Here is a 24,613-nt window from a genome sequence, read left to right as displayed (position 1 = left end):
AAATACGTAAACCGAAACCAATGAATTACTGCAACAAATGACCCGCTTCGGTGGCAGATTTTTTTCTAAAAGGTGTCCACTGAAGGTCCCAAAAGGGGTAGTACCCATTTTAATGCCGACAGCGCCCTGCTTTAGAAGTTACGCTTTTTTACTTAACTCATTTGCATTTTTATTTTAATAATGAGCGCCTCCCACTAATTCACACGGTGTGCAGCTTGTAGGTGGTATCGGACAGGTACTTGTAAAAAAGAAAGCTCGTGGATTGGTTCACCCGTTCGCGAATTATTTAGCCCGGGGATTTAACTGAAACACCCGGTATAGCAGTGGATAATTTCCGTATCAGGCGGTCGAGGGTGCATGGCGCGGAAGTATGAGATCGTTGCTCAATGAATCCCGTGAATCGCGTTTCGTGAAATAAATAAAGATATGCATGAGCTGTAGAGAGAAAGAACACGGGATGGATAAAGGAGGTGCATGCCGCTCATGACTTTCACTTTTATATGCGTTCGTATCTTTTTTCTTCCCCTATGACTTTGGAGCCTCAGTCGCTGGCATTTCATCGACCGCGCTGATCTGATTATACGCGATCGAACCCAATTCGTGGGATTGAAAGTCTGTTCGCCCTTGGACCCGCCAACAACTGCTCTTCCAAGATTGAAGGTGCGCTCCTCTCACTCGTTCATTCTGCACACTTCTCTCGGTTCGCGCCTACAGGTTGTAAGATGGCGCTAACGTCTTTTGACTGCGTTTATGTGAATGACGCCTTAGGGAAGTTTTTGTCTATTTTTGGATAATTTTAACTATTTAGCGGTACATAATGCTCAGTGGTGCGTCGTCATACATGGCACGTGACGTCACAGCGTCAGTGCATGTAGCTCAAAAGTGTCGTGAAAGAACATGTACCGCGCAGCAAACATTTCCTTGATGTTCGCGTGACTCAATTCCGCCATTGTGATTCTTTGTAATGTAAGATTATCGTGACCATAGTAAGAGTGTGTTAGGAATTATTGCGCCACCTTGCGTTCCCTTTGGACTCATAGCGTCAGAGGCCATCTGAGCGCATGTGAATCATGCTTCACTCTTCTCGGGCGGCGTCGAAGCTTCTTTATCAGCATAGGAAGTTAGCGCACGCTTCCTTGGGACGTTTGTATAAGCCTATGAAGTAATGTGAAGTACCTCCTGATGTAATGGGCGAAAATGTTATTGATGTACGGTTAACTAGTCTTTGAAGAACACCTCGCGAAAGTATAACTGTCAGAAACGTTCTCATTTCCAATAAGATTTTATGTACGAGGGACGTTCAACAACAACAACTTTGTTGTGAGAGAGGATAAATTGGGAGTTTCATCGCCAGGGTCGATACTCTACCCCATTCGTGGAGGTGATCTGGAGAATGAAATAATGAGCCCTTTCAAGGATCGAAGTCCTATGGTGTCCAAAAAGATCGAAAGAGCTTTGAGGGCGGAGCGTTGGTGGGCAGGATTTGGCCAGGGACCAAGCAATTTTGAGTGAGAGAGAGAGGGGGGGGGGGGTCGAGAGTCCAGCTAATTAATTGACGCGAAGAGTGTTGCTCACGAAGGTTGGTAGTGCGTGCAATGAAGAAGAATATGCTCTAGATCTTCTAGAGCACCACAGTGACAGCAGCTAGGACAGTCAACTTGTCTCAAGGGGTAACGCCACTGGGCTGTAAAAGCCACATCGAGCCGCATCCGATGAATTAATGCGACATCCTGAAGAGAGGAGTTTCGTGATAGAGGGACGTTCAGTGTGTTCTAAACATATAGCTGTTATGCAATACAGCAACGCTAATTGCAATTTTGCAAACGTATAGCATCACCGTTCCATGCCATAAATAGTGGCATACAATAGTCTCGACTCATTCGATTTTGAGTTGCCTAGCGTACAACTTCGCAACGTGGGATGTCCAATGCAAATGTCAGCATCAACCATTGTGCAATGATTGAATTTTGGACTAAAGGGACAATACCTGCCAGTATTCATGAACGCGTCCATAATGTGTACGGGGAGAACCTTCGCATGCGGCTGTCAAAAGCATGGGCAGCATTGTGTAAGCATTCGAGGCTATTCAAGCCGGAACACCACAATGTTCTATATACGTCCCCACATGCCCTGTGGTGGTGATGTAACCAAGGTGCCTTGGTGTAGCTGCTTGCCATAGCCACACGGGCTCGCTTTCTCCAATGTAGCGCTATCACATGTTTCAGGAAGCCAATGGAGATGCTTTGCAGCTCCAGGTGCAGCTCCGCATCTATCAAGTGAATAAGAACAGGAGGCATGCTGGTATAAGAGTAGCAAGACAAAACAAGGACAGGAAGAATACCACACACGACGGCCCGTCCTTCTTGTCCTTGTTTTGTCTTGCTTCTGTTATGCCATTTCATGAGAGAATGCCGACTTCTTGAACCTTCCGTGTTAGTGAAGAACACAAGATATATGGCCAGTTTTTCTCGTTCGCCAAACAACAACGACATGAATGACGTTGAGATGAGGTGTTTCACCGCAATAATTGCGGTACCATAGTTCAATGCATGTGGGATAATATATGACTGGGATGACGATGAAAACGATGAGGCACACACACACACATGACACACGCAAAGGAGATATCACACACGCGAGTGCTTCGGAACTGATGGGCATAGTAGTTCATCCTTTCACGTTTTGTTACTTTATCCTTTATTTCGTAATTGTGTTCTTTTTCTTTTTATTTGATGTATTTTCCTTTTACCTTTTCTTTCTTCCTTTCTCTTTTTTATTGATGCTGGTAGACGTCAAGAACAGATAGAGAGAGTGCAGGCATTGACGGTGCTGGGCAGGGTTAGAACAAGGACCCAAGATTGCGGCAAGGCTGAGCGGCTTGTTGTTTATACGGGTCAAGTGGGACTGGAGTATTGCCCCCTCCGAAGTGTATAGAGGGCACTCGATGAGGACGTGTTGAATGCTTGCCACCCTGCCGCAGTTGGAACACGAGCTAGTTGAAGCATACCCTAGTCTGTGTCTGAACTGCGGGGTGAGAGCCACATTGGGGCGTAGGCGATGCAGAAGGAAAGAGAGACCGCGGGGCAAATGGCCTGGAAGGGAAAACGACCAAATTGGATCTACTGCGTACAACAAGGACGTATCTGTAATGTCCCATAGCGACATTGCTGCGCCCATTGGTTGTATCATATATCGCCGACAAGAATGCCCTCCTGTAACCACGGGTCAACACGCCTGGCATTGTCTGGCAGAAGCAGCCACTCTGTCAGCCTCCATATTTCCGCTTTGTCCACTGTGTCCTGGGATCCCAGGTGCCGAATTTCCACGTTCATTATCATCAGTGGATTTGTTGTTGTTGTTGTTGAGATCCACTGAAAAGCGATCGAGTAACTTACGTTGCACAGACTCTTAATGTCGCTGAGGATGACAACCGGAGCTAATGTACCTCGAGCACCCATGCTCTCTAGGCACTGCAGGGCCGCACTGGAGTCCGTGTAAACCTCCCACATTCGCGGATCCTCGCGCAGAGCGTATACCGCAGGAACGACAAGATGCCGTAAAGCTCTGCGGGCGTAGAAGTGCAGTGTGCTATAGGCGATATCCGTAAGACACCTGAACCGATGGGAGAACAAAGGCGGCCGACGTGTTTACAGGTGTAGAGGACCCGTCGGTGTAGACGGCAGTGTGCTCAGCGTATAGGCTTAACATCATGTCCAGTGACATCTGGCGTAGGACTGACGGTGGCACTAGTTCTTTTTTGTCTTTTTTTTTAACGTTGAGTCCCGGAGTGCCGGGAGAGATCGAGGGCAGTGAGAGAGAATACGGGGGAAACGAAAACGCTGTTGGCTTTACTACAAACGAAGGCAATTTAGACTTTGCTACCGCAGTGATTTTGTAGAGGTTGCTCTGCTTGCGCCAATGAAGTTTTGCTACCAATGGGTGACGGCGGAGATGAGCTACGAGGCGTAAGTAGTGACTTGCAGTCTCTCTCGCCCTGAGGACTTCAATTGGTATTTCACGGGCTTCGGCTATAACCGTCCACGTTTCAGCGGCAATGGGAACGCAAAGATAGATCCTCATGCTGCGTGCAAGGAAGCACCGAAGCCGCTGAACGTGTGTCTCAGAAATGCCGTGAAGAATAGGAAGGCTATGCGCGAGTGTACAACGAACAAGGGCAGCCAGTAGTGATTGCTCATCCATACCCCACTTGGCGCCAGCAAAGTGACAAATTACGGAGGTACACCGTTGAACCTATCTATCAAGATGATCAATGTGTTTTTCCAGGACAAGTTATAGTCGAGGACGACACCCAGAGACCTGTGACGTTTGACCTGCTTCATCGGCGATCCAGCAAGAAAAAGCTGATAACGGTACGCTTCCTTGTGAAGGCGAGAGCTGCGGATTTGTCCCCCGATATATCGGTTCCGGCTTCGGTGAAGTACTGCATAATTCTGTCCAGTGAACTCTGCAAACCCTGCTGACGACGCCGAATTGCAGGTCACGATTTTCCAACTGTCCAGGTGCAAACATCATCAGCATTCATCGGGATCTTGACCTTGGAGGTGATGCAGGACTTCAGACCCACCATGACGAGATGAAATAGTATAGGGCTTAACACGCTACCTTGTGGTACCCCGTACGTTACCTCGACGTCCGGTGTGGCTCCATCACGTGTGCGTACATGTACAAATCTCTGAGTATAAAGTCAGCAAGCCAACAGAAAAGTTTAGTGGGAACACTAGCTAGCGTGTAATGGTTCATGCAACACCACGGCATGACTGACGTGGTCTTCACGAAAAATAAATAAAATAAATAAATAAATAACTAAAAGACGCCATTACGATTTTCTTATTGAACATTGCTTGTTTGACGGTGGTGACAAGGTAAAACATGGAGTCCATTGAGATCCGGTGTCCGACGAAGCCATACATCTCGTTCGGAAATAGACGTGCCGTTCCAGCCACCATTCGAGTCCATGAAGCACCGTGCGCTCCAGCAAACCATCAGCTACGTCCAGATATTCTTTTGAATCGATATGTGTGTTTGAGGTGCACCTTAGAGAACTGTGTTAAATATGGTCTATTCAATATCGGGTGTCCTTCCTAAAGGGTTCGCATTTTCGTGCGCTTCACCAGCAAAGGTACTGCGTTTTGTATTGCCATAGCGGTAACAGCAGCGAAACTTCACGTTAAACAGATTTGTTTTAGCCTTGCACGTCGTACGCCGCTGTGTGTGAATAACCATTACCCTGCTATAACTGCCTAATGACCGACACCTAAAGCGATAGGGAACATTTGGGCGCCAATTCCAAAAGATTGAGATGGAAGCAGCGCAAGAGAAAACAAAGAATAAGCCTTTAATTAGCTCGCCGAAACGCATCCCATTGTCCTCCGGGCAGCTGTATTCCCTTTGCGCGCGTTTCAACAAATGGGGTTCAATTAGCTCCCCTTTTGTCGTCTGGTCGAAAGCTGACGAGCTAAGGACGAAAAAGAAAGCGCTATGTATGGACGAATAAGTGGAAATGAAATCTTGCAAGAAAAAAAAAAAGAATCTATGGTAATAATCGAAATCCGGTGTATTCGTTTTATGAACGATAACTTTTATTTCCAGAAAAAGAAAAGTAATTGCAGATGCGCTTTGTTATTCTCATGATCCTTCCGTGCGATCGAAGATAACCGATAGACAGGCGGTTAGCGGTGTTCGTTTGGTGAAGATCACCGTCAGGGGAGGGGGGGGGGGGGGGACTCCGACCCGTTATTCACAGCATTGGAATCGATGAAGGACAACTCCTCGGCGTGCTAAGCTAGATGAAACTTCGTTCTCAATGGAGTAAGCATGCAAAAGGACGAGGTTACCAGGCACAACATAACTGTTTTTCATTTTACCTTTTTCTTCTTTTACTACGCTAACAAAGAGCGGACGTTGCACGTTATTTATGGATCACCTCCATTCGAGGTGCTTACAAAATCGATACCTTTGAGTTGGACAGGAGAGAAAATCCTAACCCGTTTGCCACAACTGGTTCTGCATGCACCTGTGCGCCTCGATCAGGTTTTTCAGCACAGGAATGCGTTCCAATTAAGCTACAAATACGAATGAAAGAAGTACGCTCACTTTTCTATGACTCATCCAGTAAATCAAAAATACGAATCTATAAATACGGATTAGAAACGCTGTCAGTATGTTTTTCTGTGGAGTACAAAAAGACTTTTTGAAAACAAAGGTTGAATTATTGCGGAGTATCTTCATGATGAACGAACGCTGTTGGTTCGATCTGTAACAAGTTGATATGCTGGTAAAGTTAACGTCGTATGTATGCGAGCTTCACTATTTGAGTGCATGCCACAGCGAACTTGAACGTTCATGGTGAACTCCATTGAGAGAGCAAATTATGCCCTACGAGGGCTGAAGGTTACCTTTGTACCTACTAATGTTACCCTATACCTAGTCCCGTTGGTGTCGTAAATGTTCGCATCCGAAATGGAATACCATGTACCCTCCGCGAGAGCAAAGCGAGAACAAGGCACAGCGCACGGCGCTGGAACCCTAGTCTCTTTTCTAGGATGGGACTGACCCCGCTGTGTACAATGCGGCGTACACAGCATGCCTGAATTCATCACACCCAGGACGTACTATAGAGTGTAGTGCTAGCAATATCTATTATACTTTCTTTCGTAGGTCATCATTCAAAAGAGGCCTTCGTTTGACAGGACTGCCGGAATCCCACCACCACAGGGGCCATGGGGGGGGGGGGGGGGGGGGGAGTAGATGAGGCTCGAGGGAGTGGTACATTTCGGTCGGGGGTGGGGGCACCTTCCACTGGGAAACATTTCACTTCTGACAAAGTAGCAATTTCTGCACTTTCCCGAAGCAAAATTTTGACCCAGCTCTTCCAATGGCATTCGCCATCAGCGTCACGACGAACTGAGGGCGCATCTCCGCATAGTTTTCCAGTAATATTTCTCAGTTACTTGTTGTTGCTCCACCTTTTAGTTTGGAGGACAGCTTATTTTGACAGCAACAAGCAGTTGAACAGTCGTAATGTTTAACTTAACTTCACGCCATCACCTCTCCTTGCTGTCACTTATACTCAGGACCTGTTTTCCCTACTTAACCGAGGGAACGTTTCACTGGCGTTTCCCTCTGCGTCCTTTTATTTTCCCCTGCCTCTACGAGGATATGACGGACTGCAGTATAACACTTTCGTGAAAGCTGTACGAAGCGTAAAAACGAAAGCGGTTGCCACACTGCTTCTACATAATCGCATCCAGCCACTCTGGGGAATTAAACTGTCTCTCTATGCAGCTTACCACAGCACGGTCTCCAAGCAAAGAAAATAATGGGTTTTGGAGGAATGGAAAATTAAATTTTCGCATCACCGCCTTGAAACCGCATTTTTCCTCTCGGCTGTATATCCTTCATATGTGTTTGATGTAGTGCTTTCGTTTGGCCGCATCGTTTGTATCTTTTGCTGTCGTTGTCTTCAAATAATGAATTCGTGATGCACTGCGCTTGCCTTGCCCCTTCACGCCTCGTGTGGTACAGGGACACTTCGAGGGGTGACGGTTATGAAAGATCACGGACTTTAAGAAAAAGGACACACACATACACATACATTAGATGATGATGAGGTGGGCGATTCCAAAGGAAAAAGGAAAAATGCTGCTGTGTTAGCATAAACTGGTTCCTTGATACATAATCATTAAGAGGGCTGCCCACTCTCTCCAGCTCTGTTCACCTTGGCAATTGATCCCCTGTTATGGAACATTGAGACCAACCCGTGCATTCGCGGTTTTCCGCTTCCCAGATCCGGGGAATGGAAGGTCAGTGCGTACGCTGATGACATCACGGTTCTTCTGCGGGATGCAAGCTCTGCGTCTGAGGTCCTTCGAGTCTACGAGTCCTATGCTGCACTTTCCGGTGGGATGCTCAACTTCGCCAAGACCAAGTTGATGCCACTCGGGAGCTTTTCTCCGTATTCATCACTGCCTTTCCAGTTCAGCGCGTCACTAAAAATACTGGGCATTGTGTTCGACTGCCGCGGCCCAAAGGTCGATAACTGGTTCAGGGCGCTGGAGGAGCTCCAGACGAAGTGTGATGCGACACAGGCATTTGACCTGTCGTATTGTGAACGATCGTTCCTCGCACGTACTGTCTTACCGGGACGCTTGTGGCATCTTAGTCACGTTTCTATTGCCCCACGTGCAGTCGTCGTTCGGGTGCACTCTTGTCTCTTGTCATTGTTCTGGAGAAAGCGGAGAGGCCCTGTCCTACGGACCATGCTGGCATTTACGAATTCTAAGGGCGGGATGAGCCTTCCAGATATCGGGCTTATGATTCGGGGCATCGCTCTCAGCACCACGTTGCGAATTGTGCACGCTGAGGAAGACTCGCCGGCGAAAGTGCTGCTCACCTACTGGGTGGAACTCCTCGGGCCAAACCCTGTCAGTGGTTCACGGGCGGTAGCACCATTGGGGTTTCACGCCGCGGTTCATACGTACTACCAACAGCTCTCGCCCCTTGTTCCTGATGGCAGCCTCGTTGCGGCTTCCCCCTCTTCGATGGCTGGTGCGCTGTTGCTGGACTCCGTGTCAGCGAGCGAGAGCCTTCGAGTGCGTGTTGAGCAGGCGTCAAACATAGCATGGACGGTGTTTACATGGCTCCCTGGATTTCTGCGGGACACCATGTGGTCTTTCGCGTGGGGCGTGCAACCCACACGGGACCGCCTGTACTCGTGGCACGTAACAGCGACAGATTTGTGCCCTTACTGCAGTGAACGCGAGACAAACATGCACGTGTTGTTTGCCTGCCGCATTGCTCGCGTCTTTTGGAACCTTGTCCGACGAAGCACGAACATAGTATGCCCAGTGCGCTTTAACCAACGTCACCCACACCGCCTTAGTGTACTTCTCACAGCTTGCGGCGCGGTTGTGCTTTGGGAGGCTCGTTGTAAGGCAGTCGCGCAACGTCGTCGAGATGTGCCCATTTTTTGCTTGGTGCGGAGAGCGCGCATACTGCTCACTACTGAGTTGCAGCGGGAACTCTTCGCTATTGGAGATGACAGGTTTCTTCGTCGATGGCGCTTCCATCCGTCGCTTTCAGCCCGAGGTGGCTGCGTTACGATCAAGGGCACGCCGCCGTGAACTATATCATATCATTTCATCGATCACCATGTTGTAAATAACCGTTGTACATAATCGTTGCGTCATCCTGCAGCCCCTGAACATGTGACCATACCTGTCTCATACCTGTCTCATTAAATTTTCCTATAACAATCATTAAGAGCAGTCTGCATACAGCTGTCATTTATTACGGATCTTCTTTTATAGCGAATTTATGAATTTATGGAACTTTCTACTAAGCACGGTTGGTGCGCACGTGTACTTTTATTCGTGTTGGTATTCGACAGTGCCTGGCGGTGAAAATAATCACCTCACTTAAAAAAAAAAATGAACAATGCCTTTTTCTTGGTATAGACGCTAAGTAGGATGGAAGCATCGGCATTAGCAATGCTTTAGCGGAGCTCCTCTGTTTTTGTTCGTTCCCTCGTAATCACATTCAGTGTAAGCTACTGTTCGGTACAGTGTTTTGCTCATTTTAGGGCTCTTATCTTTTGCATTCTCCAACTTTAGTTGCTATTTCTCTCTGCCAGAAGCCGCGCTTCAACGTTTTCGCGTGTAGGTTACCATTTCGTATAACGGTAGTGCACCCATAATACGGGCTTGCAGCCTTCTTTCAAGAATACAGTCTCTCGGCATACTGATTACGGTCAACAGAAACGATCATGTTGGGCACGAGTGTCATTTTTCATACGGTCGAAAGCGAGTTGAATCATTGGGCCACGGCGATCAGCGGAGCATAATCACAACTCTTTACATTTCCTCGGCCGTACACACGACGTTCCCAAAACCACTCATTCCCGAATGAAGGCAATTTCAAAGGCGGAACTTTTTCTTTTCTTTTTCGCCTTAGTATAACTGTATCATTTCCTACATTTATCACTGAAGCTTTCTCGCTCGCTGAACTTTTCGGTCAGTAGCTGATTCGCGAAAAAAAGAAAAAGAACTTAAAGGGCGCATCTTTAGATCGCTCTTGTTCTCTTTAATGCTCGCAAGTTGATGTCGTTTTCAAATACCCTCTACATCAAAGCGTGCATTCTTCTTCTCTTCCGGACGATGAGTTAGATGCGCACTTCGAGACAATTCGTTGTAAGAGGCTTTTCGTGTACTGTTTGGCTATTATGGGAGATGATACCTATTTCGATACTCATTGTCCAGTGAAGATGCATGTGCACTTCGAACACAAGGTGTTCGGGCACGTGGAGAATTCCTTACTAAGCTACGGGCATGAGGGCAAAAGATTTCCGTTCCCAAATATTGATTTCATTATTTTGTTCGCTTTTGCTTCGGTGATTTCTTTCTATAATTGCCCGGAGCAATCTCGCATCTCGCGACGTCACCATCGCAACAATGGCATTCAAGGAGCGAAAGTTATATTTAGATGAATACGATGTTATTAGTCCCGGCGGGTTCAGGACTATACTCGTGTTCCACTTAACAAGGAAAATAAATCTATAGTCAGTCAGCTCAAAATATTACTTACTGCGCTGAAGACAGGATGGCTGGACACAGGGAGGTCAGGCAACCTCCTGCGCCAGATAATGTAATTCAACATACTTACAATGCTACGTACCAGCGTCATGGCTGAGCGCGGGATAAGGCGTCTCGCTCGTTGGTGGTAGTCTGAAGGTCTGTGCTGGTCGTGCTGAAGACTGGGAAGTAGTGGGTTCGAATCCTACCACCGGCTGTGCTGTCTGAGATTTTCCCTGGGCTTTCCGAAGACTTTCCAGATGAATGTCGGGGAAAATCCCCTCGAAGTCGGCCCAGGACGTACACTATAACCCTCCCTGTTCCCCACTCCTTCCTCCTGTCCTCTCTCCAACTATCCACATCCGTACGCCGCTCATGGCCGGAGTTGCTTCGCGGTGCTAAAATTAAAAAAGAAAAAAAAAACTCAGCTACACGAGCTTTCCCCTACTGATGGCGCATGGTGGCGCTGCAGTATTTCTCCTGGCGCGCTATAGCTCCCCCTTATCTCCATCGGCGTATGTAGTTGACGGACTAGATTTCTTGTCTTTCTGAATATTGAACTACTTCTTTAAGTCGGAATGGCCTCTGTGTCGCTTTACTCACAGCGCTCAGATCAAACAGAGGAACCGCCTCGTGAAGTTTTTTTTTTTCTTTTCTTCTATTTGGAATTTCCACCCGCATGTATGCATAGGACGTGCCTAATTAATTCGTTAAGATGATGCAGGAGGGTCCTGTTAAGGCGGAATCACTTCTGCGCAAGACAATAGAGAAAGTTTGTTCGCACACCGCTCAGAAACGGCGTAAAATATCGTAAAAACAGAAGCACTGGCGTGTTCTCCTTGCTTTAGCCTCGTCAATGACACATTTTGTAGAATTCCACGACTATCCGTTGATTTGTATTGAGCCCGAATTCGCAAACATTTTAGAGTGCGACACTCTATCGAGATGGCAGCACATGTTCGAGACGCGCCAAACTTTGATTTATTAAAAATCAGAGTTGTACGTAACGCGTTACTCGTAATTGCGTTACTAGTAATCAATTACTTTTTTCAGTAATTTTTAACGTAATCAATTAACTCTGTGAGCAAGTAATTTTCCAAGTAATCCGATTACAATTTATGGTAATCAATTACTGAGTAATTGATTACTTCTTTAACCTTCGGTCAACAATGGCAACTCTTTTCAGCAAGCCAATCTGTTCTTCTGTTCCACCACCAGTTCGACAGAAGCAATGACGCAGAGGTCACTGTGACGGCCGTCTGTAGTCCACACGTGTTATACACACGCGTTATTACCACAGTAATATGATACAACCGCGATAATATGATGATATGATAATATTACAACCGCGACCTACTAGAGCAACAGTAAAATAGGTGACTGTATTGATAAATTGTGGGGGCTGAACATAACAACAGTAACAAAACGAAGCCGAAGATTCGATGTTGTTTTAAATGTATGTATAAATCTGTAATAAACGCGTGTATGTGTTATGTTGCTTTCAAATGTATTTGTGAATTTCACTTATCATGTATGTTGGTGTCTCATATTAGAATTTGCAACAAGAGCTGCATGGTTGCATTCACTGCAGGCTTGTTGGCTTTGCTATGGCCCACAATTTAAAAGTAACGGGAAAAGTAACGCGTTACATTTTTAATCGGTAACGTATTACATTTTTGATGAAGTAATTTGTAACGGTAAAGAATTACTTTTCGTGCAGCAGTAACAGTAACTGTAATCAATTACTTTTTTCGAGTAACGTGTACAACTCTGTTAAAAATCAACGGCTCAACCTTGTCCCCTAAAAAATACGTCATTGATTAGAGAAAAGCTAAGAGAACACGCCAGTACCAATCTTAAGATGATAGTTTAGAGCGCTCACGTGTCTTGTGCAAACGAAAATCGCTCATAGACTTCTGAAGAAGTGATTCCCCCTTAAGTGGTGTGTGTTTCTGTTTCAAACGCAGTACTTTCAATTATTGGAAAAAATGATTTTAAGACCGACAATTTCTCTGGGAACAGCTGCTGCGCTGAAAGAGACTTTCGCTAAAAGAACGACGGAATGTTTCCCGCAATGATGTGCTGAACTTGCGTGGAATCTCTCACGTTTCGATTTTATATAACGAGATAAGGGCATCATGCTCCTTCAGGAATTAGTTGACGTATCACAAAAAGATGGAGTAATCATTCTCAGTAAAGTTGGATACTTCGGTGCTCTGCAGTGAAGCAAGAGATGTTCTCTATTTTCTTCGACATCGTGTTGCACAGCGCATCTTTACTTCGTCCTGTGATGTAGAGGACGTCTTTAGTCGCGACTTAGTCCTTAGTCCTTAGAGACGCGACGGGACGACAAAAATGATGACTACACTAATGATGATGATGAATGAGGAAAAACGAAATAAAGGTGGAGAAACAAAAAGGGGATGGGCCACGTAGACGGGCGAAGGGTAGCATGGTTTCTTCCTGGTAGTTCCGTCAGCTTCATTGACAGATGCAGTCTTCGATTGAGATTTAAAGAGGTTGTCCCAACAACAGCAATATTGTATATACTAATTGTGTAACTATTGTGTATATTAATTGTGTATAGTGCTGCAACAATTGCGGCACTATACACAACTGCGGTTGTCCCGCAGTCTTTGGAACTGCCTGCATTCAATCGCTTTGCATGTATTTGTGCATCGTACGGAATGCTTTAAACGGGGTGTGCTCCCGTAAAGAGTGTAGGCAACCCCGGTTGCGTACGTCTTCCCAGTTTGATAATCTTGCTGTCGTCAGTGTAAGAATGTCCAAGTCATCGTCCAATTTCAACGGAATGACACGTCATGAACGATTCACACAGAAAGAAGCATGAGAATGCGCTTCTTGCGTGGCGCTATATTTGGCGCAACTCTATCGCTAAAACCTTTGCGGGTCCTGGAGGCTATTTCAGGGAGACAGAGTAAGTGTCAGTTTTGGCGAAGAGCGAAATTAAATACAGGCATTTCATAAACAGCGACTCTAGGGACCGTTGGATCCACCTCGGGGATGGTGGGTTCGATTCCCGGATTGCGGGGTTGTGACAGATATCGCACAATAGGAACAACCCGGCGTAGCTGGTATAGGTTCATGAATGCGAATGGCAGCAAGAAGACAAGGACATAGGTAGATATATAGTGTCCTGTGTTCCCATAAGTAACGTGTTACCGTATGTCCCATAGGTGTCCTGTCTACTTCTACCTATGTCCTTGTCGTCTTGCTGCTATTCACCGTCGTGACAGATATCCGCCGACTTTTCGGACTTTTTTGGCTTTTATTCTTGGGAGGTGTTCAAAGAGAGAAAATCACTTACCATCAATTCACATCTAATCATCTATTCCTTTGTGATTTATTTACTCTGAATTTTATTTCATATACAGGGTGTTTTTTTTTTATTCGTTACAGTTTTTTTTTAAATAAAGTTGTGAGAGCAGCACTGATGACACATTTGCGGGCGCCTTAGGCGGCCATTGGCGGACGTCCTGTGGGAAAGAGCATGTAACTACTGGAGGACTAATTACCTACAATTCATTAATTACCTTCTTAATTATACAGATGTTTTCGCGAAAATGCGAGGCAGCAGAATTAGAGGCGACCATTAATTGAATCCACCCTCTCTTTCAAAAATCCTGAAACGAGCACGTAGCTTGAGATATAAATAGCCAAATATAAATTATGCAAATGAGGCGAAACCAGAACTACGCAGCGCAGAAACGACATCGCTTGGCTTAAGCCCGGAAAGCGGTCTATCTGGCCAAGAGATCGTCGTTTATTCAAAACAGCTCGGTCGTTACAAAACGCGTGGCCCTCCGACGCGAACGCCCCCTGTCCCTCTTTTCGCGCTCGATAAGTGCGTAGTTCTGGTTTCAAGGGTGTGGGTTTCAATCCAGTTGCTGGTGCCTGTTCAGTTGAAGTATGCAGCTGGCCGTTGTGAGGCTCGTGTTGTGTTTGTCCTTCTACGTTGAATTGCCTCATCTGCCTACGTTAACCATAGTTCTAAGTGCGACAAGACAAGGACAGAAGAACTAGGCACGGACAGGCACTACCTTCCAACTAATTTTTTAGTAAGCGAAAAACATTACTTATACGTGTCTTGAACCTACGCCCCCTAAAGCACATCGAATCTTATCAAGTTCTCTGTATTGTGATACGCCCTCTAAAGCACCTGGAATCTTTTCTCGTTCTCTGTCTGTCATACACACAGATTCCGTGCTGATACATTGTTTTGAACCCTTAACTCACTGTGGCTTCAACAAGCTCTCTTTTCATGACATCTGGTGACACATGCAGGTTTTCACAGTGAGTAAAGTTAAAGAGTGAGTAAAGGTTCAAAACAATGTATCAGCACGGAATCTTTGTGTATCACAGACAGAGAACTAGAGAAGATTCGAGGTGCTTTCAGGGGCGTATCACAGACAGAGAACTGGATAAGATTCGATGTGCTTTAGGGGGCGTGGTTCAAGACATGTATAAGTAAGGTTTTTCGCTTAATAAAAATTAGTTGGAAGTTAGTGCCTGTACGCGTCTAGTTCTTCTGTCCCTGTCTTGTCTCACTTATAACAACATATAGGGTTGATCCTTACCAACGCGCCGAAACCATTTCGTTACCTACGTTTAGCTTCGGGCGCTGGTCTGAAGCGCAATGTGCTACATTGAGCTTAGCGCGATAACAGTTGCAGAGATCGCTGTAACACACGCGTCTTGCTTGTGCGGCCATACTGCAAAGGCATGCCGTTACAAATGCATGCACGAAGGAGCTGAAGGCGTTGTTCCGTTCTTCGGATGTTGGCCTCCTCAAGATGTAAATATTGACACGCATGACAGCTTAACCGTGTCGTCGTTCACGGGCCCCGCAGGTCCAGTGTGGGGTCACGGGTAGCAAGTGCCTTCTCTCGATGGGAGCTTCTTTTATAGCAATCGAACACAACTGGCTTGGTCGCGCACGTAAAGCTTGATGTTGTTTCAGGCGTAATGGAGGAATACTGTCTATATACAACATGCGAACTCCTGTGTTGCGTAAATGAGAAACCTGATCACGGACCGCTTCCACACAGGGACATTCCAAGGATTTTTCACCTCGTGGGGGCTGTCTGGTAGCGGGGGTGACTCTCATATCTGCTGCTTTTGTGGCGTTTTTGGCCTTTCTGGTCGGTATTCTTTTCTTTTGTGTGTGTGTGTGGTTGGGGTTTGAACTATTAGGGGGGTGCGGAGGTGGGGGTACTGGGAAAATCCTTGCTTACAACCGACGCCAACTCAAACCGACGCCCCCGTTTGCAATGGCATCGCTTCCAGTGCTAAAAGAAACGGGACATTAGATTACGGAAGGGGGGGGGGGGGTATGTGTAATGCTGATGAAAACAAAAAGAAGGGAAAGGTTAGCCATGATGTAGGCGGAAGGAAAAACAAGTCATTGTTTTTTTATCTACATTGAGACATATTTGCGCGAACTACGAATACGGCTACCGGTGGGCAAAGCTTTACGAAACACGGAATTCGTGCATGTATGTCCTGTGTGCCCGTAATGGTACTGGGGGTACAGTACTTGTACCTCCAAGTCTCTGAGCATGTACTCAGACGATTAACAGTGATAATTAAACTGCTGGTATGAATTGTCAATTTTAACGTGTTTCTTTTTTACCTTTACAGGTTATTAGTGAACAGCGTGCTCAGTTATGATGTAGCAGGATTGTGCACTGTTTCACCTGTAAGTACGTTTCTATTGCATTCAAATCCATTCGATTCGCATGTACTTCAGTGGTGTCTGTCATTACGCCATTGTCACGTGACCCCCGCACTGGTGGGCAGAACAAACACACGTGGTCATAGGTTGTACCTCGAAATAAAGTGATCGAAATCCCCGTTGCAAAATACCCTGCTGTAGATAAATTTTATCTGACTGTAAAATGCGCAGTCGTGTGCGGGAAACTGCCAACGGTGAACTTAGACTAACCTTCACATAAAAATGTAAACACCGAACTCCGACTAACCTAATAATAAACTAACCGACATGCTTCTCTGTCGTGTCCGCCCTACTAAGCCTAAACGGCTGCTAAAATGTAGCTTTCGTTCGCTAAAACGATTTGGACAGATATCGAAAACTTGTTAATTTGAGTGGGTAAATGGTGATGTCATGTTTTTGAACACGGCGTATAATCTTACGAAGCAATCGAACATTTTCCTTGTTTCGAGAACGTGAATTTCGAGATCGGGGATTTCGCAACCGGGAATATCGAGGTCCTCCTGTGGTCATATACGCCAGGACACGCGAATAGTTGCAAGGGCGGGCGGCGCCCACCGCTGTGACACTTCTGTCGCTGCAATGTTTACCCGGGGAGGTCTGTTGACTCCAGCTGTCACACTAACAAAGGTAAACTGCCTCCACCATCACCACGATATTCACCCCAGCACTTTTTGTTCATGACTTCCTATTGCGACAGGGTTCCCGCAAGTCCTGTAAGCTGCCTGTACTGGAAACCGCTATAATATTAGACACTCTCCACAATCTACGTGTTAATCGGGGCTCGATCTACCTATAAAACGCTACCTACGGTTACAAAACCACCTCATTCACTTCAGGTCCAACAGCGCCGTAATTGTGGCCGAATGTGACTCTCTTATTTTAGGGTTGTGAGCCTAAGTCCCACCATTAGTGACCTGAGCTCGTGCGGTCTCGTTACGTATTCAAGGACGTGTTTACCGAAAGTGGCATTTCTGTCTTCTCTGTAACCGAGCACTCTGCCAGATATTCGAGCCGAGCGAGGAGTTGTTCATTTCACATAGCGCGTCATCAGCGACTGCTGGCAGTTGGCTGGATCGTCTTTTTATCTGCCATTTATGTACAAGCGGACAAAAGAGCTTCACTGAAGGAGATTTGCCGAATGAGAGGGAGAAGAAAGCAGAAGTATGATGAGGCTGCCCGAAAAAAAAAAACGACTGTAGTCATTCTGGGCTCCTTCTGCAGAAGAGACCTGCATAAAGCTCTCTCTCTTGATAGCGGCATATTCTGATTGAAAATTATTTTTGTTGCAGTGCTTTTATAATGGATAACGTAGGGTCGTCTGCATATGGTACGAAGCGATACGTGGGGTTCAAATTAGTATGTGTATGCGGCGATGTATGTTGTCCTCCAGTTTTCAATCTTTTTTCGTCGGTTATCAGCTTTGCATTGTGTTGTTGGAAGCATATTCAGATGGTAGCGTTATAACAGTCAAAGGAGGTAAGCTACGCTACAAAACAGCGATCACTTTTCGATTTTCACCGTTCAGCATAACAGGACCGTGATCGCGAAGAGCTGAAGAGAACGCTAGCGGCATGTTCTGGGGCTTTGTCAGTAATAGCGTCAACCCTTGCGTATTGAGCCCGTCCCTCTTAGTGCGTTTTTTTTAAAACCGTGCTCGTGGTAATGTCGCAATGTTTAAAGGAGCAATAGGCGATTTCAGATATTGCCCTTGTGCTCCGCACGGGGGCCCTCCGTCGCGCAAGTCACGCGCATCGCGCAATGCGTTGTGGGAAATGGTTTGCATTCGTGCTCGTCTGCCTGTTGCTTGAAGGTGCGGGAGGTGAAGGAGAAAGAAAACCGAAACCGTTTGCGCTCTTCTTCTCCTCTCTGACTCATGAAAACTAAATCCCAAGGTGCAGCGGGGCTTTCGCAACACGGCGCTCTCTGGTGGGCCATCCATGCAATTTCTAAAATCGTCTATTGGGTGACATTTAACATGGCTAGAAACCATGGCTCATTTGTCAAGCAGACTGCCGACATGATCCTCGCGTGAAAAGTCCCAGCGCTTTTTCTTCTTCTGCTTCTTCTCAGCTCACGCGCCGCCTCTACCATTGAGCTGTGCCGCTGTACGTCACGAGTCACGTGCCGGGGGCCACGTTACGTCACGACGCTCTCTCGTTCTCAGATACGCTCTTTTCGCGAGTGGAGGATTTTTCAACGGGTGCGGAACAGAGGCATCGCTCTGTTACCTGCGCTCGTCGTTCTTTCGCAGGGGCTCATTTTATTCGTTGCAGAACACGTCGTAACGAAAAACAAACAAACAAACAAAAATTGGGGTAACCTCAGTACTTCCTAGGTCCGCGGTCGAAACGGCCTACTTTGTGTCTTCCGAGCAAGCAGTGGGTTAAGAAATCACCCGTTTTTAACGAAAAAGGTAAATAAGACATCCGCTTTAGTGGTAAGGTGCTTGCATTCCCACAGAGATGTGAAAGAAAAGCATGTTATTTCCGAGACCCATTCTTTCATAAAAAAATTTATCATGTTTTCAGAAGCGTACAAAATTATCCTAATAATGAGTACTTTTTGAACTGATTCGCCCAACATCACACTTGAAGCGTCATAAAATTATCTCGTCCAGCATTCGATGGGGAAGCTTTCAACATCCAATCTGATACACAGGGATGTGTAGTAGTTAACTACTTGTAGTTAAACTACTGCATGGTAGTTAAAAAGTAGTTAGAAACTACTTGCAAAAATGGTAGTTACAACTACTAGTTAAACTTTTTGTAGTTAACTACAGTAGTTAGGTTACTGCGGGCTACAACTACTCCCGTGTGCTTCACAGCCTTCTTTGTGCTTATTACGACAACTCTGAGAATTTTTTCATCTTGCGCATCACAGGCATGCGCAAAGTATCAACAATGTGCATCTGACGCAAGCAGGAAAGCTCATTCAGCATTGTCATTCAGGGAGAGAATTGCATAACGCACTGCAATGTTCAACGCAGGTGCACAGAGACGCATGCTTTGCTGGCACGGAGGAGCGCGTGCTGTGCTATGATTGTCCCGGGTGTGGGAGCTCACTGTCTTCTCGCTCCCCATGCACCCGCGCGATATTTCTATGCCTAAGCGATCATAGATATAACGACGCGCACAAAATATCAGAGTAGCTACAAATGTAGTTAAACAACTACATCCTAGTAGTTGCAAAGTAGTTCTATCTCGTGCGGCTGTGGTGTAGGTACACTAGCAGTTAAACTACAGCTTGAAGCGGTAGCCTTACAGCACATCTCTGCTGATACATGTCTTGGTATTTGCAATTTTCCAAAATTGAGTGTCGCTCACTACGCCACACAGGACACAGCGGTAGGTAGAATCAGATGAGGGTCATGAGTGAATAATGACACTATATACTAAAAGGAGCACCGAGTAATGCTAAGCCTTGGCTGTCACCTCTTCTACGTACAGCAATGGCAGATTTTTTTTTTCATTCCTCTTCTTCTGCTTCGTATCCGACCTAACAATCTGCCAGACTCTTAGCTCCCACGAGAATAGCTTACGTACCCTCAGCTGCTGTACCTCAGATACTCAAGCCACAGCCCGCCTATACACCCTGCTTCGATTAGAGCCCTTTTCGTGCTGGGTCTCTTTTCTTCACTTTTGCGCTCCGTTGGGTTGTAACTCATCTCGGATAGAAGAAGAACCGACAAACCGTTGGTTGCAACTCGTTGGTCGCCCGTCGGCTGTCCATTTCCTTCCGCTCTGCAGAGTTCTCGTTTGGCTCGGCTAATTAATTGTACGAATGCAACGCCACAGGATGGCTCCTTTTCTTTGTGCGTAACAGTTGCGCGTCGGTATTTCGAATGATCGGTATACTTATGAAGCGCTCCATTCGAATTTGAGACAATACAGGGTGTCTTTTTTTTTTTTAGGTGCCACCGATTTTTTATGAAAAATCTATGAGAGCAAGACAGTCGTCGTTTTTGCAGTTGAGTTGTGCTGCCAGGTGGACATCCTCTCGAAGAAAGTATGCAACTACAAGATGACTGATTATACGTAAAATTCATTAATGAACGCTTTAATTAGGGGATTTCGGGCAAAAGCGAGGTATAGCAGAATCAGAGACTGTCCTCGTTGAAAGCCATTCCTTCATCTAACAAATCCTGAAGCGCGCACGTGCGTTAAACTATCCATCCCCGCATTTTGATATGCGGTGGTGGTGATGGCGATAGGGCTTGCCGTTGTCGGCCTCACGTATGTGGGCAACGTCACGACTGACGCCCTGGGGGAATGTGCGTCCTGGGCCGACTTCTAAGGGAACTGTGCCGACATATGTCTGAAAGCGTCTGAGGCGCAAATGTGCCGAAACCGAAACCGCGGTGACTGGGAACGCAAGGAGCACAGCGGTCATTCCACGTCACAGGGCCACGTGATTTGGACCGATGGAGATGATTGGAGAGTAGGTGCTGATCTGCTGACCAAATAATCCGCTTTCCGACCCAGAGAAGTCTCCGTCGACGTAGTTTTTCGGTTTCGGCTCATTTGCATAGCAAACAAAAAAATTCTCGTATCTTGAAGCGCAGAAACATTTCGAAATCGCTGACACCTGGAATAGCTTTCGACTACGACGGTCTTTAATCCTGCCATCTCAGTTTTTTTCCTCAAACTCGTTAATTATAATAATAATAATAGCTCCTAGCCAGCTCCTGCGGCCTAGTGGTTGCGTTGACGGCATTCCACGCCAAGTTTGGGAGGTGACCCCGGTTCGAATTCGTGCGCAGGGTGTTTTCCCTGGGTTTTCCCCAGCACAGTTCCCTGTGAAGTCGGCCCGGGACGCACGCCCCCCTCCCCCCTCGCGATAGTCGTGACGTTGCCCGCCTCAGCGTGGCCGACTATAGCCGCCACCACCCCCTGCGGCAGACTACCAACGCCGCCAAGGTAGAAATTTGGGGTAGTTGGTACATAGCCATGAGTAAAAACTTGCAGCCGAAGAGAGGACGGGACGCAACGGTAGAAACACACAACAGCGGGAACTGCAGACTCTCAACTAAAGGATTTATTAACAGTACGTCAGTTAAAAAGGCGCAAGAAAGTATGACACAGATAGTGATAAAGGTAAGGGTAACGTGCTCCAACAAAGCTAGTCTCCTGCAAGATACTCGATCTCGACTGGCAAGAGGGACAAAGAAGTCTGGCTAACACACTTATCACCCAGAGAGGAGATTAGGGAGGCCTCCATAATGTTAATAAATCCCTTGCAGATATGTTAATAAATCCTTTAGTTGAGAGTCTGCAGTTCCCACTGTTGTGTGTTTCTACCGTTGTGTCCCGTCCTCTCTTTGGCTGCAAGTTTTTACTCATGGCTACTCATACCAACGCCGTTCGGACATACAGTACCTCACAAGCTCAGCGTAAGCCTCGTCTCCTAAAACGTTACGGGAACTGTCGGACCATCACCGCCACAGCTCCCTCCAAGCACGAAAGGCCTTTTCACCCCTTTGAGCCCGTCGCTCTGAAGACCATTCCGATATTTTCTTCCTCTCAATTTGCGTAAACGTCCTTTCACTGGACAATGAAGGCCGCGACTCGAAAATTCCAAAGACCCTTTTCCGCAATGCCAGTGATCGAACATCGTTCGTCACTGACGTTCGCAGATTGCTCACGGAACGCCTGCATCTCCGGGCTTCAATGTCCGTTATCTTTTGCCTGCATCGCGCAAGAACGAAGAAGAAGAAGAAGAAGCAACGTGCCGAGAATCAATACGCTCCAGCATCCTTCGTGTAGCATACGTATATATGGGAGAGTTCTCTCGGGATGGTATTTCGAAAAAGAAAACGTACGTTCGCTATGAAAGTGCCTTCGTCGGCCTGCATTGCTTCCCGCCAGATAAGTGTGTCTATTCACAGCAGGAAGTTTCGGTTTTGAGGTATTCTAAACGTGGATCTCTTCTGCCGTTCGGTGCCCTGTGTGGAAACGTTTTAAAGGCGAGTCGTTTGGAGTTCGGGTTGGTCTCAAGACGTAAATGCTTGATACGGAGCTTTTTATTCAGATCGGCGCGAGTTCAGATATCTTCCCAGAGGGAAAAATATCGGTTTATATACAGAAGGCGACATATTGTGCTTCTGGGGTCGGCTATTTGCCGGTGCGGTGAGGAGTCGTGCGGTTGACCAATCAGGAGGGGACTGCTAGAAGTTCTGCTGTTTTATGGGGCTTCAGTGATAAACTAAAAAAAAAAGTGCGCTTGTGATTGAATACCTGTGTTGTCTCCGCCAAGCAAGATATAAAATATGTATTTTGGTTCCGTATACAGTGAACCCTCGTTAATATGACCCCCGATAATTCGACATACGCGCTTTACGACCGTACTCCCGGGGAACAACGCAGTGAAACCTCTGCAAATTCCCCCCGTTAATATGACAATTCCGCATTATGACCAAATTTTTCGGGAACGACCATGGTCATAATAACGAGGGTTCACTGTATTTGCGGTGAAAATTGTGAAATATAGAGCAACTGCATGACTGCGCCAACGCCACCTATAGATAGAGAAGGCCTGCTTATTGCCCCCTCTCCCTCCTTCGCTACGATGACATATAAAGTCAGAATTCGTCTGCTATTAAGAACTCGCAGATTACTGCAGCTGTGTATTGGAACCTGCGTAGTCCCGAATCCGTAGACAAGAGTGCAACGCACTTTCCAGAAAATCAGTCTTAGAAAGATACGGGACCGTTCTGCGCTTTATTTTAAAGTTTTACCATTTAGTACGCGGGGACGTTCAATCACTGCTCGCAGACGACGGTGGTTCGTCTCTATATGGCTAAACGACTGCTGAAACCTCGTTCGTGACCGGCCACCGCCGTTGAAAACACGATCCTGATTGGCTGACTCTTAGTTGTTACGTCACGTCAACGAGTATTCAGGCTTTTTCTATCGAAGTATAGTGTTGGCTGTGCACGCCTCCCAGTAGATAAAACTTGCATAGCCACACTGCAACGTGGAAAATATTGTGTTAGCGCGCGCTTTGGTAATGTATACGTACATCGCGATAGGTGGACATTGCGCGGAGACATCATCTCGTTGCCTGTTCCACTTGGTAACCAGACACTGAAGGTAAACTCTGCTGTTAACAGTGTTTACATTTGGAACTGAAAGCGCATAAAGAGGCATAGCAGATGCGATGATTCAGCGTGACGAAGCACGCAGTGTTCCACACTAGCGGAAGTCTCTCACGCCAGTACCAGGCACAGATACATTACTGTGATATGTTTGCGTTGGGTTGCGTGCTGTGGAATATCTCTGCCAATAAATGTGCAGCCTTCAATTCCGCTGTACCGCTCACGCGGACATACCTTCGAGCATGTGTGGCTGAACATTAACTAATCCTTCCAGTACTATAGGCTCGTTCATATCTGGTGCGCTGTGCTTGGATAGCAAGCGGGACGAAGTTATATTGTATATGAATGAATGTTCGCGCAACTGATTAATAAATAAATAAATCTGCACAGATCATTCATGTAAGGCTTCTTTCCATGTTTAATGTACGTGGAAAGGTTTAAGCCTCTTCGACTTCGAGAGCAGTAGAATGCTGCATTCGGCAAAGGGAAGTTTAAGCCGGCTTGGATGAATTGCCTCTTCCTCCTATCTTGGAAAGAGACTGAAAGAAAATTCGTTTATAGTAGCTCTGCCAAGAAAGAAAAAAAAAAAAAAAGAAATCAATGAAAAATAAAAAGCACAGAGCGGCAACGACATCTCTTCATTCTGTAACACTGGGTCGAAATTCTTTTTTCCATTTCACTGTCTTCTTCCACCTCTCCGTTTGTTCCGATTCTGCTTTTTTGGGGGAGCAGATGAACATGTATGTGTTATGCCTGTGTTGCGTTCCTGATGTCATAACCATTCTCCAGTCTTCGAGTGAAATAATCTGCCCACTTGTCTGTGAAACCAATGCGGGACGTGATGGCCCGGTGCTCTTAAATGCTCGTACACTTTTTGCACTGGCTAAGAAGAAATATGACTAGCCGGTGACTCCTCTGAATAAGCAGTTAAATCACTCAGAGCGCCACGTTGCTCTGCGTGAATGCTTATGACAGCCGACCTTCTCGAGAACGCCCCCGCGTGTGCCTATAAACGCACGAGGCAAGACGAAAAAAAAAAAAAGAACAGAGGAAAAAAAAAACAATGGTGTGTATCTTCAAACGAACAAACGGACTGGGTTACGCCGTTGTGTTTATCGTGTCGCCCGTGGGAAGGGAGCCAACGACAACTACATAACGGAGCAGAGCTGCCAAGCG

General features: G+C 46.4%; 1 protein-coding gene across 3 annotated transcripts in view; it reads left to right on the top strand.

Moving 5' to 3' along the window:
- Positions 1-24,613, top strand: part of LOC135386090 (protein draper-like) — a 169,438-nt gene that overhangs the window by 77,480 nt on the left and 67,345 nt on the right. For all 3 annotated transcript variants that reach the window (XM_064615817.1, XM_064615816.1, XM_064615813.1), the window contains exon 3: positions 16,251-16,308. The gene's annotated coding sequence lies outside the window, so the exon portion shown is untranslated. The remainder of the gene's footprint in view (positions 1-16,250; positions 16,309-24,613) is intronic.

Source organism: Ornithodoros turicata, chromosome 2 (genome assembly GCF_037126465.1).
Source record: "Ornithodoros turicata isolate Travis chromosome 2, ASM3712646v1, whole genome shotgun sequence".
In the NCBI taxonomy this organism is placed as follows: Eukaryota; Metazoa; Arthropoda; class Arachnida; order Ixodida; family Argasidae; genus Ornithodoros; species Ornithodoros turicata.
The sequence above is the reverse complement of the archived record's forward strand: the minus strand, read 5'-3'. Positions and strand labels throughout refer to the sequence as shown.